This window comes from Bos indicus, chromosome X, assembly GCF_029378745.1.
Source record: "Bos indicus isolate NIAB-ARS_2022 breed Sahiwal x Tharparkar chromosome X, NIAB-ARS_B.indTharparkar_mat_pri_1.0, whole genome shotgun sequence".
NCBI classification, from domain to species: Eukaryota; Metazoa; Chordata; class Mammalia; order Artiodactyla; family Bovidae; genus Bos; species Bos indicus.
The window spans coordinates 70,343,113-70,358,486 of NC_091789.1; positions in this window are offsets into that span (position 1 = coordinate 70,343,113).

Consider the following 15,374-nt stretch of genomic DNA (forward strand, 5'->3'; position numbering starts at 1 on the left):
ATGCTGTGAAAGTGCTTCAGTCAATATTCTAGCAAATTTGGGAAATTCAGCAGTGGCCACAAGACTGGAAAAGGTCAGTTTTCATTGCAATCCCGAAGAAAGGCAATGCCAAAGAATGTTCAAACTAACACACAATGTCACTCATCTCACTCGCTAGCAAAGGAGTGCTCCAAATTCTCCAAGCTAGGCTTCAACAGTATGAGAACTGGGAAATTCCAGATGTTCAAGCTGGATTTAGAAAAGGCAGAGGAACCATAGAGCAAATTTCCAACATTTATTGGATCATAGAAAAAGCAAGAGAGTTCCAGACAAAACATCTACTTCTGCTTTCTTGGTTAGACCAAAGCTTTAGAGTGTGTGGATCACAGCAAACTGTGGAACATACTCAAAGCGATGGGAATACCAGACCACCTTACATGCCTCCTGAGAAATCTGCATGTGGGTCAAGAAGCAAAAGTTAGAACTAGACGTGGAACAGCAGGCCAGTTCTAAACTGGGAAAGGAGCACGACAAGGTTGTTTATGGTCAACCTTCTCATTTAAATTATATGCAGAGTACTTTGAGGGAAACACCAGGCTGGATGAAGCACACAGAGGAATCAAGATTTCGGGAAGACACACCAATAACCTCAGATATGCAGATGTCGCCACCCTAATGGCAGAAAGTGAAGAAGAACTATGGAGCCTCTTGGTGAAAGTGAAAGAAGAGAGTGAAAAAGCTGGCTTAAAACTCAAAATTCAAAAAACAAAGATCATGGCATCAGGTCCAATCACTTTTTGACAAATAGAGAAAGAAACAATGAAAATAGTATAAGGCTTTATTTTCTTGGGCTCCAAAATGACTGCAGATGGTGACTGCAGCCAGGAAATTAAAAGACAGTTCTTACTGAAAGAAAGCTCTGACCAATCTTGACAGCATATGAAAAAGCAGAGACATTAATTTGCTGACAAAGGTCCCTCTAGTCGAAGCTGTGGTTTTTCCAGTAGTCATGTATGTATGTGAGAATTGGATGATAAAGAAAGCTGAGCACTGAAGAAATGATGCTTTGAATTAGGGTATTGGAGAAGACCCTGACAGTCTCTTGAGTTCAAGGAGATGAAGCCAGTCCATACTAAAGGAAATCAGTGCTGAGTATTCATTGGGAGGACTGATGCTGGAGTTGAAGCTCCAGTACTCTAGCCACCTGATGTGAAAAACTGACTGACTGGAAAAGACCCAAATGCCAGAAATTTTGATTGCAGGAAGCTAAGTTGATGACAGAGGATGAGTAGGTTGGATGGCATCACAGACTCGATGTATAGGAGTTTGAACAAGCTCTGGGAGTTCATGATGGTCAGGGAACCCTGGCCTGCTGTAGTCCCTGGGGTCACACAGAGTCAGACAGGATTGAGAGACTAAAGTGAACTGAGCACAGCAAAGATATGGAAGCACAGAGAGGTAAGGTAACTTGCCCAAGATCAGAGAGTTAAGAATGGGAAGCAAGTAGATGTCAGGCAACTTGCCTAAGGTCATAGAGCACAGAAGTGGGAGCACAGTGAGTTTAGCAAACTTGTCTAAGATCACACAGCTCAGACGTGGAGGCACAGAAAGGTCAGACAACTTGCCTAAGATCAGAAAGGTCAGAAGTGGAAGCACAGAGAGGTCAGGCAACTGGCTTAAATAACACAGCTCTTAAGTGGAAGCACACCTGCGTCAGGCAACTTGCCTAAGATCACACAGTTCAGAAGTGGAAGCACAGAGAGGTTGGCTACATGCCTAAGATCACACAGCTCATAAGTGGAAGTAAGGAGATATCAGGCAACATGCCTAATATTGCTCATTTTTATTTTGCCTAATATCATTTGATTGTCTTATATACTTTCTCAATGTTAACCAAATCTGTGTTACTACCAGTTGCAGTTGTACATTTATCCTGAAGTTTTACTTACAAGCATATATGTATGTTATCAGAATCTTGACTTTACTATGTATGTTCTTTGTATGATTTTGAGAAGCTATGTGCTCATTACTCAAGGCTTTTAATTGTCAGATGGCTAGCACATTCTTCAGTACTACCCTTCCTGGGAATTGGGATGAGGATTTACCTTTGGCAGTCCTATGGCCATGGCTGTGTCTTCCTTATTTGCTGACATATTGATTGCAGCACCATGAAAGCATCATCGTTTTTGGAATTGCATAGTTCAACTGGAATTCCATTGCATCCTCTAGCCTTACTAACAGTAGAGCTTCCTAAGGCCCTCTTGACTTCCCAATCCAGAATGCCTGTCTCTGGGTGACTGACCACACCAACATAATAATCTTGTTCATTAGGATATATTTGGTACAGTTCTTCCATGTATTGTTTCCATCTCTTTTTGATCTCTTCAGCATCTGCTAGGTCTCTACCATTGCTATTCTTCATTGTGCCCATGTACGGCCAAAATGCCCTCTTGATATTTCCAGTTTTCATGAAGAGATCTCTATTCTTTCTTCTTCTGTTTTTTTCTTCTAGTTTTATGCACTGTTCATTGATGAAGGCCTTCTTGTCTCTGGGTTCTCTTCTTTGAAATGCTGCCTTTAGTTCGAGGCACCTTTCCTTTCTCCTTTGGTTTTTGCTTCTCTTCTTTCTTCAGCTATTTGAAAGCCTCCTGAGATAACCCCTTTGCCTTCTTGCTTTTCATTTTCTTCAGGATGGCTTTGTTCGCTGCCTCATGTACAGTGTTATGGACCTCCATCCATAGTTCTTCAGGTGCCCTGTTAACTGCATCTAATCCCTTGAATCCCTTGAACCTCCACTGCATATTCATAGGGGATTGCATTTCAGTCACACCTGGCTCTCCTACTGGTTTTCCACACTTTCTTTAGTTTAAGCCTGAATTTTCCTATTAGAAGCTGATGAGCAGAGCCACAGTCAGCTCCAGGTCTTGTTTTTGCTGACTGCATACAGCTTCTCCATCTTTGGCTACAAAAAAAAAAATGTAATTAATTTGATTTTGGTATTGACCATTTGGTGATGTCCATGTGTAAACTCATCTCTTGTGCTGTTCATAAAGGGTATATGCTATGATGAGTGTATCCTCTTGGCAGAATTTAGTGAGCTTTTGTCCTGATTCATTCTGTTCTCCAAGGCAAAACTTGCCTGTTACTCCAGACATCTTTTGACTTCCTATTTTGGCATACACATCCAAACTGATGAATAGAATATCTGTTTTTGGTGGTAGTGCTAGGAGGTCTTCTAGGTCTTCATATGATTGATCAGCTTGAGCTACTTTAGCATCTGTGGTAAGCACATTGATTTGAATTACTTTGAGGGGAATGAAAAAAAAAACACATCACACCTAAGTTAGGGAATGTAGTGAACTGAACTCAAATAGGCAGATATAGTCAACAATAAATATTAGAGCAAAATAAAGGAAATAGAGAATAGAATAACTACAGATATACTCAACAAATAAAAGTTTGGTTATTTAGAAAGGTCAAAAAATAACACAACTTTAGCGATAATGATCAAGGAAGGAAGAAGACTCAAATTACTAAAATTAGGGATAAAATAGGAAAAGTAACTACCACTTAGAGAAATAAATAAAATTATAAAGGAATCAGTCAGACAGTTCATTATTCAGTCATCTGACTCCTTGTGACCCTCTGGACTGCAGCACGCCAGGCCTCCCTGTCCATCACCAACTCCTGGAGTTTACTCAAACTCATGTCCATTGAGCCGGTGATTCCATCCAACCATTTCATCCTCTGTTGTCCCCTTCTCCCAACTTCAATCTTCCCCATCGTCAGAGTCTTTTCAAATGAGTCAGTTCTTCACATCAGGTGGCCAAATATTGGAGTTTCAGCTTCAGCATCAGTCCTTCCAGTGAATATTCGGGACTGATTTCCTTTAGGATAGACTGATTGGATCTCCTTGCAATCCAAGGGACTCTCAAGAGTCTTCAACACCACAGTTAAAAAGCATCAATTCTTTGGTGCTCAGCTTTCTTTATAGTCCAACTCTCACATCCATACATGACTACTGGACAAATCACAGCTTTGACAAGGTGGACCTTTGTTGGCAAAGTAATGTCTCTGCTTTTTAATATGCTGTCTGGGTTGGTCATAGCTTTCCTTCCAAGGAGCAAGCATCTTCTAATTTCATGGCTGCAGTCATCATCTGCAGTGGTTTTGGAGCCCCCCAGAATAAAGTCTCTCAGTGTTGCCATTGTTTCCTCATCTATTTACCATGAAGTGATGGGACCAGATACCATGAACCTTAGTTTTTGGAATGTTGAGTTTTAAGCCAACTTTTTCACTCTCCTCTTTCACTTTCATCAAGAGGCTCTTTAGTTATTCTTCACTTTCTGCCATAAGGGTGGTGTCATCTGCATATCTGAGGTTATTGGTATATCTCCCAGCAATCTTGATTCCAGCTTGTGCTTCATCCAGTCCAGCATTTCTCATGATGTACTCTGCATATAAATTAAGTAAGCAAGGTGACAATATATAGCTTTGTCGACCCCTTTCCCAATTTGGAATATGCACTAATGAGAAAATTTAGATGAAATGGACAAATTTCTAGAAATACATAGCTGACTGAAATTGACTCAAGAAGAAAATGAAAATCTGAAGCAAACAGAAAGGATTATTCATTTTTTTAACTCCTTGCCCAACCCACCTCACAAATGTCCCCCTACCATACCTAGCCCCAGATAGTTTCACTGCTGAATTCTACAAAATACATAAACCAAAAGTCATGCCAATTCTCCACACATGCATTATAAATGTGCCCATAGAAGTGGAAAGGAACATTTCCCAGTTCATTCTGTGAGGCAGTGATACTCGAATGCCAAAACTAGAGGTCAGTTATTTTGTAATTCTCCTCAACTTTACTCCATCCAGTATTTGCTCATGATGAATATCATGTTTTCCATCTTTGACAGGAAAATGATAGAAATGATACTGTCTTCATATCATCTCATTCTATCAAGTGGTCCATGATTTCAATGTGTCCCAATGTTGATGATGTTCACTTGGATCACTTGATTAAAGTGGTTGCTGTCAAGCTTCTCCACTGTCAAGTTTCTCTCTCCTATCTTGTAATTAAGACATTCTTTTGTATTTCAAAGTACATATATATTTTACTCGTCACCAAAATTTAGATTTATCAATTTAATTAAATCTATTTGATTAATAGTCTTTTATTTTACTAAAGGAATCATGACCTGTCACTATCATTATTTATTTTGATGTTCATATTGTTTATATCTTTCCAACCTCAGAGAGTGGAAACCTCCTTAAATAGGCTCTCTGTCCTTTTGATATTTTCCCATCATTCTTTGAACAATTTGATGCTTCTTGTAAAAGATATACCAGGCTAATCTTGTTCTTTCCCTGGACTTGCCATGGAATTAACACTTTCTCCCAGAAGTTCCAATAATTTTTAGGGGAAAATGGAATTCAGAATCCAATATATGAGACTTGTATGTACTCATTATTTCCCAGTTCCCGTCATTGAACAGAATCTGGGAATTGTACATGTGTGTGTGCATGCCTTTGTGTGTGAATCCTCCCTGCATAGCTCTGACTCTGATGTCACAAAATTCTGAATTGTCCCCAACCCATGTGAATGTCTTTCTCAACATATTCAGACTCCCACCCTCCAGGCAACTGTTTTATAAACATATTCCGCTTACTCTGCTTAGGATTTGATACTCTGCAATGGGATACCCCCATGTTCAGATACTTCCCTTATTCCACTCAGCCTCTAACTGCCCACACAGGACTGCCCACTTCCATGCATGGATGCCCTCCTCCCCTTGATTGGCCTCTGCCTTTCTACACAGATCTGTCTACCCCAAGTGGATTTCTACTTCTCTGGGCTTAGGTTTTTACTCTACATGCCTGGCCAGCCTCCTATTTAATATCCTCTGGACTAAACTGACTCTTGTGGCAGGATTCTCTGCTCTGTGAAGGCCTCTTATTCCCACTTTGGCACTGACTGCCCATGATACGTCCTGGGATGGATATCCTTTTTACCCTGCTCAAGTTCTTACATTTCATACTACACACCTCCCTTCCATGTTCTCGTGGATCTTATCTTTTCACCCTATTTGAGTTCTGACTCCCTGTACTAGGATACTCTCTCTGCATTGATATCCTCTTCACCCGTACCATCTCATCTGGCCCACTACAGCACCATGCTCCCCTGTCATGGATGCCTGTCTTGATAGATCTCACTGAATTGCTTTATAAATAGTTGCTTTGTACTTTGGGGTATAATCCCAAAGGATGATTTACTTAATTAATTATGTGGCTCTTTTTGTTCTAGTTTTGGCCATTGGAAGTTCATTCCTTTCTTCTTTGACATAACCCCATTACTGTGGGGATCTTTTTTTGTTCACTACATTTTTGACACAATAAGACCCCCCAGACTCCTCTTTTATATTTCTTCTCTGAGCCCTACAATCAGTAATTTCTCCTATAAGCCTGGTTATTTTTATTGGAAAAGAGTATTGGGAACCAAGTTTTGTGCTTTTTTCTACATCATTGTTTCTTTCAGATTTGGGGAGTATCACTTCTCTTAGACACTTTCAGCTCACAGAACAAAGAAATATATGTATGTATACTCATGTGCCATCCTTTTGACTGCTTAATTCATGTATGCATGTGTAACCGTATCAAGATTCTTAACCTGTATCCCTATGAGAAAGAACATTATCAACTAGATTACAGTGTTTTTATCTTTTGCTTTCAGTCTTGCAAACTCTGTTCATTTCCAAAGTTACTTAAGTCAGGGGATCTGAGTGAGGTAGTTTTAAGTATTTGCAATATAATTAGATTGTTTAGTCAAATTCTGTATTCCATTCTTGATGTCAACTTTTTTTAATATATATACATTTATTCACTTTATATGCTGTAAGATTCTAAGGGTTTTGACAAATATGCAGTGTCATCTATTTACCATAACCTCATACAGAATAGTTTCACTGGCCTAAAACATATTCTATGCCTGCAGAAGAAAATGGCAACCTACTCCAGTATCCTTGCCTGGGAAATCCCAGGGACAGAGGAGTCTGAAGGGCTACAGTCCATGAGGTCTCAAGGAGTCACACATGACTTAGCAACTGAGCATAGTCATTTTTAGGAACAGTGAAAGTCACACAGAACACATCAGTGGCTCCTAGTTTATGGCCTCTATCTTTCCTTCATCTAGGGCTAATTTGCCTCACTACTGAGGTAATATTTTGCTGAGTAATGTACAAGATACCTGCATATTATGAGTTTTCTTCCCTCTGGAAGGTAAGAAGAACTATCTCCATCCCTCTCTGAGCTCTGGGATTTCTCCACCCACTCCTTTTTGGTGGTTCTTTTCTTGGCCTTAGGTACATTCTGCACACATATGAGCTGATCATAATGGAGCAGGGGACTCCCAGGGAACCCTGTGCAAATATAAATAGCTCTCACTCCTGTTCTCTCTCTCTGCAGTCCTCCCTGCTTGGTGCAGCTCCCCTTTCTCTTGTCCTGTGTTCCAAGAATTCTAGCTGTTTTGACCTCCCTGAATGCTGTGCTCTGTTTCCTCAGATCTGGGAGAGTGCTGGTCTCTGACTGAATTCCTTCTTCCTGCACTAATACTTGGAAAGCTTCTTCAGGTAGTAAGCTAGGGAAAATTGGAGTTCTCACCTCATTTTTCCCTTCTCTCAGGCATCAGCATCCTGCATGTTGTAATATGTATGAAAACAGTCACAAAATTTTAGTTAATTAAAGTGGGAGGATAAATCCAAGCCTGTTAATTCCTCATGGGCAGAATCAATTCCTAAGTCAGTCTTGTTGTTGTTTTTTAATTTATTTATTTTATTTAACTGGAGGATAATTTTCTTGTTTTTTTTTTTTTTTAAACAGTTTATCTTTCATTGATCTCTTTACAATTTCCATTTGTGCTGGGGTCCAGCCCCACCAGGATCCAGGGGTACCCTCAGGATTATGGCATCAGCAATAAGGAAAGTAAAAGGGGAGAGAAAGAGGCTTGATCTTCCTTGGTTTACACAGAAAGCTAATAAATCTCCTGTGTTCCAAGGAGTCATCCTGAAAGAAGAACAGAGAGAGAAAGAAAGAAAAGGAAAGAAAGAATGACATGGGGAGACCAAGCTTTGGTGATCAAGGCCCATAACTTTATTTTCAAAAGGAACTTTTATACCTTGACTTGTATATAGAGGGAAATGAAAGATGCAAAGTCATGCAGAATTAGCCCAAACATTACATCTGTTTTGTCTTTGTCGAAACCAGGATTTTTTCTGCATACATTTCCCATAAACAATGTTGTGTATATTATCTTCTGGCCTTGGAGGCCTGTGGACATTTTATGACCCTTTTTTGATAAAGGCTGCTCAACCAGAAAACTTATTTTCCCTTGAAGTGTTTTTTCTTTATATTTCTAATCTATATCAGCTTCAGAAAGTGCTAAACAGAGTTACATTCTCACAGAGCAAAGGTGCAGTGAGTTACAACAAAGAAAGAACCAATTAGCTCAAAGGTCTGATGTGGTTAATTCCAAGGCTACTACTTGTTTTTCTTACATTCCAACTACATTAACTAATGCACTCCTAGGTGCACAATGGATAAGGGATATGGGCACTTGGCAGCAAGCATTGGCTCAACAATGAAATCTTACACCAGCACTACTCTAATAGTTTTTAACTCTTCGAAAGGTTCTATATTTTTAGGATGTTTTAGGCTTCCCATGTCTCTCATGGTTGGGAGGCTGTGAACAATCACATGCATAGCTGCAAGAGTCTGGATAAACCTGTCAGGCAAGCTAAAAAGGCATCAGAGGGGTTTGAATTGAAATACTCCTTTCATGCCCAGGAGATTTATTAATTAAAGCCCTAAGTTGACTTTTTCCAGAGAAAGGTGGTCGGGGATAGCCCCTTGTTAATGTCAGAAGAGTTGGTGAAAGGCACAAAATAGTAAGACAGACAGATTCTGGTTTTGGGGTAGATGCTCGAGCAGATCCAGGGGGTCCCTCAAGTTCTGATCTGCCTTTGCCTGTCAGGTCCTCTATGCATGACCTTTGTCATGGGTGGGATTTCCCGTGGTGGCTCCTGGCACATTTGTGTATATATTTTGTAATATATTTAATTTATTAGCACAATAGTAAACTGTAATAAATAAATAGAGAGTCAGTGCACCACAAGCAAAGATCTGAAACTCAACTTTGGTTGCATGGACTCTCTAGTTGTGCCACAGGCTCAGTGGCTGCAGCGAACACGCATGCCCTGCACTTCAAGGTGAATTCTTAGCCATAGAACGACCAGGAAGTCCCCTCAAGTCCATCATAGTTAGTTATTGAATTCTGGGTTAAAAGGATCAGTTATCTTTCCCTATGGTGTGTGTGCATGTGTTTGCGTGTGTGTGTGTGTGTGTTCTGCAATGAAAAGGTTGAGGGAAACTCCCAAGGAGTTTACATCAGTGCAAAGATGGAACAATTTTGATGCATCCTGAAGATTACCACTATTTTTGATGTGGAGGAGGTTGTCACGAGGGTCTGGAGTCTGCACCAATCCCATCTTCTCTACTGTACCTATACCAGAAGCAGATCAGCAGGGAACATTTAACATGTCTATGTGCTTCTCTTCCCTACTCTCACATGAGCTGGTTTCCCTTATGCACACTAACTGCCTGACCCTGGGCCATGTAAGTTTGAGAACCCTATTTCTGGACATCTTCCAGAGGCCCTCACATACAAGTGCTCTGTGGTACAGGTATTGTTGTCATCATCTGACCTTGCTTTATATATTAATAGTTACTCAAATATTATCTGAGTATGGGGTTGATGAAAGATTCCATTAGTATATCAGTACATGGACTACACAGGTCATCTCACTCCACGTTCTCTGCTTCCAGGGCCTACCACTGGGGTTAGTTATCAGAGCCTCTTTGTTCCTTTCAAACAAGTTTCTCTGTATTTAAACCACACACACACACACACACACACACACACACACACACACTGCATCCCTCGTAGCTCAGCTGGTAAAGAATCTGCCTGCAATATAGGAGACCCCAATTTGATTCCTGGGTTGGGAAGAACCTGGAAAAGTGATAGTTTACCCACTCCAGTATTCTTCGGTTTCCCTGGTGGCTCAGATGTTAAAGAATTCGCCTGCAATGTGGGAGACCTGAGTTTGATCCCAGGTTTGGGAAGATCCCCTGGAGGAGGGCATGGCAACCCACCCCAGCATTCTTGCCTGAAGAATCCCCATGGACAGAGGAGCCTGGAGGGTTACAGTCCATGGGGTCGCAAAGAGTCAGATGTGACTAAGCACAGCACGGACACACAGACACACACACAAACACAGCAGGCCCCACTATGAGCATCTCCCATTTGCTTCCCCTCTCCACGACTATTAACAGCATGTCTTGAAGCAGTTCCATCTGATCAGTACACACTGGTCCCTTCATTGTGTTCCATGGCCAGTGTGTGCTGCATGCTATACCATGAACCCCTCAACGTTCATTTACCATCCAAAGATCGTTGACATTTAATGGACATAAAGAGGTTTTGCACAGTTATTTGCTACCACCTTCCTTCTACACACAGGTCTATGAATGTGGGTGTGTTGATTATACATTTTTAAAGTAGAGCTGCTGGATCAAGTCTCAGTTGGTCACACACAACCCAATTATCACCTACTCTGTGCCGGGCACTGGGGTGATTTACAAAACTGGACAAAAAACATCCTTCACTCAGGGACAGGACAAGGGATTTGTCAGGAGTTTTCACTTTGATAGATGTTGCCACAGTGCTGTCCATCTGTGGTGCAGGAGAAGTAAAGTTTGCTTCCTACCTCCTCAAATCATTCTCAGGGAAGACAGAGGGGAATTCCCTTTCTCTGATGTTCAGGAGGCCGCTCCAACCCCATTTTGCCCACACCCATCCCCTGCAGATTTGATTATACTGACAGCAGTGATTGGTTGTGGAGCTTGGGAGGCACAGAATCCTAGACCACTCTTTGCAGCCAACGTGGAAAATGCAGGTTCAGGCTCTCGTGGGGGTACAGAGACAAAGACCCCAGATCAGACCAGGGCTCACACAGTCAGGCACTGAGGCTGATGAGCAAGAGCTTGCAGTGGGGCCTGAGCACTGAAGGACCAGTGAAACCCAGTCTCCAGGAGTGTTTGCTGCCCAGTCAACAGGCTGGAGACGCTTCTCCGATCAGTGGCTGCTTTAGTGAGGTCACTCTAGGAGTCAGGTAGCATCCGTGAGTGGGGATCTCAGTTTCAGGTAATCATCCTTCTGAATTGCAGTGTCCTAAGCACTTCTAAGGTGCCATTTCACTTCTTCTTCACTAGGCCCCTTGAAGAAAACCCTGTCACACCTGTGGGACCTTCAGTCTAGCTCTTTCTCTCAGAGACCCTCACCCTTTCCCACAAGCTCTGAGGGAAGTGCCTTGGACTCCTGGTCTGTGTCGGCATGTTCTCTGGATCCTGGAGATTTTCAGTTCCTCCCTCACTAGGACTTTATTATAGATGCCTGTGTTTTTGCAGGAGAGAGGTGTCCTGAAGAATGCAGAGAGTAGACAGGGTCCTCAGGGGATCCTCTGAGGCAGTGGGGGTGGTGGGTAAGAGGCCACAATTGGAGTGAGGGTGTAAATGAGGCCCTGAGAATAGGTCTGGGGCAGGGGCTAAAGAGGCCCCTGAGGTGGGAAGGGAGGACTCTTGGAAGATGAGGGGAGGGGTGGGAATTTGGGTGAGAGGGAGGTTGTGGCAGCTGTCACCAGGAGAGGGACTCTGTAAAATGACAGATGATTAGAGGGATGTAAGGGAGTTGTCATAGGCACTATGAGGGGAAAACCTCTCCCATCTCCAGAATTCAGTAGCCCAGAGTGGGTGCTGATACAGCGAAGACCAGGTCCCCAGGGGTTCTTATGTGGATGTGAGATTCACTCTGAACCTCCCGTGGGGCAGGATACAAAGTTACCATGACCAGAGGTGACTGGGGATGACGGGAGGGTTAGGGCCTAAGTCAGGACCCAGACATGGGAAATCAATTTCAGAACCCCTCAGCTCTAAGGCATACCACACCGCTGGAATGAACCTGCCTTCCTCAGAATGACATGCTGGTGAATGCAGACTGCAGGTATTGCAAGACTGGTGGCCTCTCCCTTGGAGATGACTTAACAGAACCTCATTGCCACTGCCCACACAGAAGCCCAGAGGGAAAGATTTGGGGCTCTGTGCCCCAGGGTGCAGCCTGTAGGCCCTGTGGGGAGGCATGTGAGGCCTAAAAGCTAAAGAGGGGCCGTTAGTTTGAGTAGTGTCTACTTAAAGAAAAACGTACAGTGGAAGTGTTGTGATTGGTTGAATCAGGGTCTTCTGGGAACCAGAGCCCAGGACACAGCTACTCTGTTAGCTCTGAGGAAACTGCTCTGAGGATGTAGCAGAGAAGACAATATGAGTTTGGCTAGGAAATGCATGCAGTCAAGCATACATATTGGTAAAAGGTTACTGTGAAACACAGAGATCTGATATCACAAGATAATGCTTTTCATGCTTTTCTGTGTTTGGGAAGATGCAAGAATCTGGGGTCACTGAACCTTTTTCTGAGGCATCCAAGTAACTAAATAAAGGCCAGCTTGTCCAAAGCATAGTATGCCTCATCCTGTTTTTCACTCTGAATTCCTTCAGAATGCAGTGTCATTCAGCAACCAAAGAAGTTTCTTCTGAGGCCACAGTGGGAATTTCTGAGCAGGTTAGGGTCTGTGTCCTCAGGTGTGATGTATTTGAGCTGTTTGGGGTTGGTGTCCAGGATGAGCAGGCTCTGAACTATTTGTGAATCTCTGTCCCAGGCATGGAGTCTCTGAACTATTTGGGGGAAGGTGGTCTTTGTACAGTGCGTTGGGCCTCTGAGGTGTTCATGTATCTGGAAATGAGAGTTTTCTTGAGAGGAAGGCTGGATGGACCCCACTCTCACAGGTCTTAGAAGCAGACCTGTGATTTCACATTTGATATGATTTCTACCACCCTCCCTACAGAGATAAAAGCCTGGGGCCCAATCCTCAGGGAGTTAGTAAGTGATGTGCAGTTCACAGGAGCCCATGGTAATAATCCTGATAAACACAAACCTTGTCAACATGACTGCCACCCTTGATAGTGGCCCTGTGACCAAAACTGTGTTCACACATTCACTCACTCAATCTGCCCAAACCACAACAAGGAGGACACCATTTGCAGATGGGAGCCCAACCCAAAGCCCAGTGGAGATGGAAGGTGTCAGCACATGAGGAGGGGAGGAACTGGATGTAAGCTTGGGTTCCTTGTACGAGGCAGGAAGGACTCAGCACAACCCTGGCCAGGAGGTGGGAGAGGGGGGCGTTTGCACAGGGCCACAAGGACCCTGTGACTGATGCACCATCAGGATATGTCTCTGTGTCTCCCCATCATACATCCAGCTCGTTATCAGATATATATAACGTAACCTTCTAATTCCCTGGGAGGTGGTGCTGAAAGTCACAGAAGTGAGCCTCTAAGCAGGTGGGGAGAAACCTCACATTCACCAATTTGTATGAGGCTCCACCACAAATGCAGAGATCCTTGCCTCTCTTTCCCCCATTAAAGCGTTCATTGGCACTGAGGTCAGCATGAGAGCAGTCTGAACAGAACAGTTTGTGAGGGACCCTTTGTACAGCATGAGCCTCCCCATGACTGGAACATGTCCTTGTTTTGTTGGGCAGAGGCCCCTGATGTGTGTCAAGGGAGCTTGACTGAGGCCCAGGCCATGGGCAACTGAGTCATTCCCTAGAGGCAGTCCCCGGGGAGGGGCCTCTTTTCTCCTGTAGAGACGGGTACATCATCCAGTAGCAGGGCTGGAGGCCCATAGGTGGGTGCACAACTAAGTGGGGTCTCTTTGCTTCCAGAAATAGTCTCTCTGCTCTTCTAATGCTCTAGCTTTGTCTTTCTCCTGGACAACCTCATGCCTGTTACATAGTCCCTCTTTGCCTTTGCAAGACTGAATGTGACCTCGCTCACACCATGAGGGTCCTTGTTCTCACCTGAGGGTATCATCAATTGACATGGATGTTCACTGGGAGGAGTAGGGGGGATTCCCCTTGAGAGTGGGGAATTCGAGGAAAGGCACATTCAGCTTCAGAGGGCCTGTGGTTTTCTTGGGGTGAACCAGGCGTTCCTCAAAAATCATTGTGTGACCTGGGCCTCTGAAGGAAGCATGGGGGCTTTTCTTGTAAGAACCCTCCTGGGGCTCAAGTCAAAGTCCTCCCCATGGCCATTAGGCCCTATGGGACCTGCCCCGCATTACCTCTCTCATCCAATCTCCTGGTTATCCCTCCATTATGCTGTGACAGTCACACTGGCCTCCTCACTCTTCACACACATGACACTGAGTTCTACACTCCAATTTTTCAACTGGCCATTATCTCTATCTGGGGTACTTTTCTCCCACATAGGCATCTCCTCTAGGCTTTTGCTAAAATGTCACAATCTTAGAAAGAACTTCCCTGACCAATCTTTCTAGACATGATCCCCTCTCTCTATTTCAGTATCCTGATTTAATTTTAATTATGGTGGTTACAAACACCTGAAAAATTTCTTAGATTTTTGGGGCTGTATGATCCCAAAAGAATGTACATTCCATGAGGGAAAGGTTGATTTTCTCCTTCCTAACACTCATAGTTGTGCTTCACACATACTGTGGATACAATGAATGAATGACAGAATGAATAAATTAAACTTGTTGAGAGAGGCACAGCTAGACAGGCTGAGGATTCTGCTAAGGAACATATTCAGGGATGACAAGATGACAAAGCTGTGGTCTTTATGCCACATACACGGTGTCCTTGGGTCCCCTTGGAGATGACCCCTTTCCTAACAGAATGGAAAGTCCTGTTGTCCTTTCACATATCACTCGCAGTCAGCGACAGAGGCCGTTCCCATACCAGGACTTCAGATCCCATTCTCAGAAGCTTTATCTCTCCTGCCAGTTGGGGGACTGTGGCTGGTTTTCCCCATGAGACCTACTCTGTATTAACAAGAAAGCACAAAGAAGCACCAGGGCCAATGCCCAGCACAGAGAAAATTCTTTGAATGCTTCCTGTTACAATAGTGGCCACCACAGAGGAGTAATCTTCAGTTTCTTAAGACTTTTTTCTGAGTCCAAGAGTGTGGCAATCTGTGAGGTTTTCATACTGACTGTCTTTCTACCCGTTGCATATCATCCTGGGCATGTACTTCTGTTGTTTCCCAATCTCACCATCAAGTGGCGCTCGAGAAGAAACAGTTCGGTCCTGAAATATGACGCTGAAGGGTAGCGGTAGGACCGCCCACTCTGGAAGGTACCATTGGGAGAGTGTGTGTGAAAAAACAGAGGGTGCCCTGACACCGCGTCGGGCATCGACCAG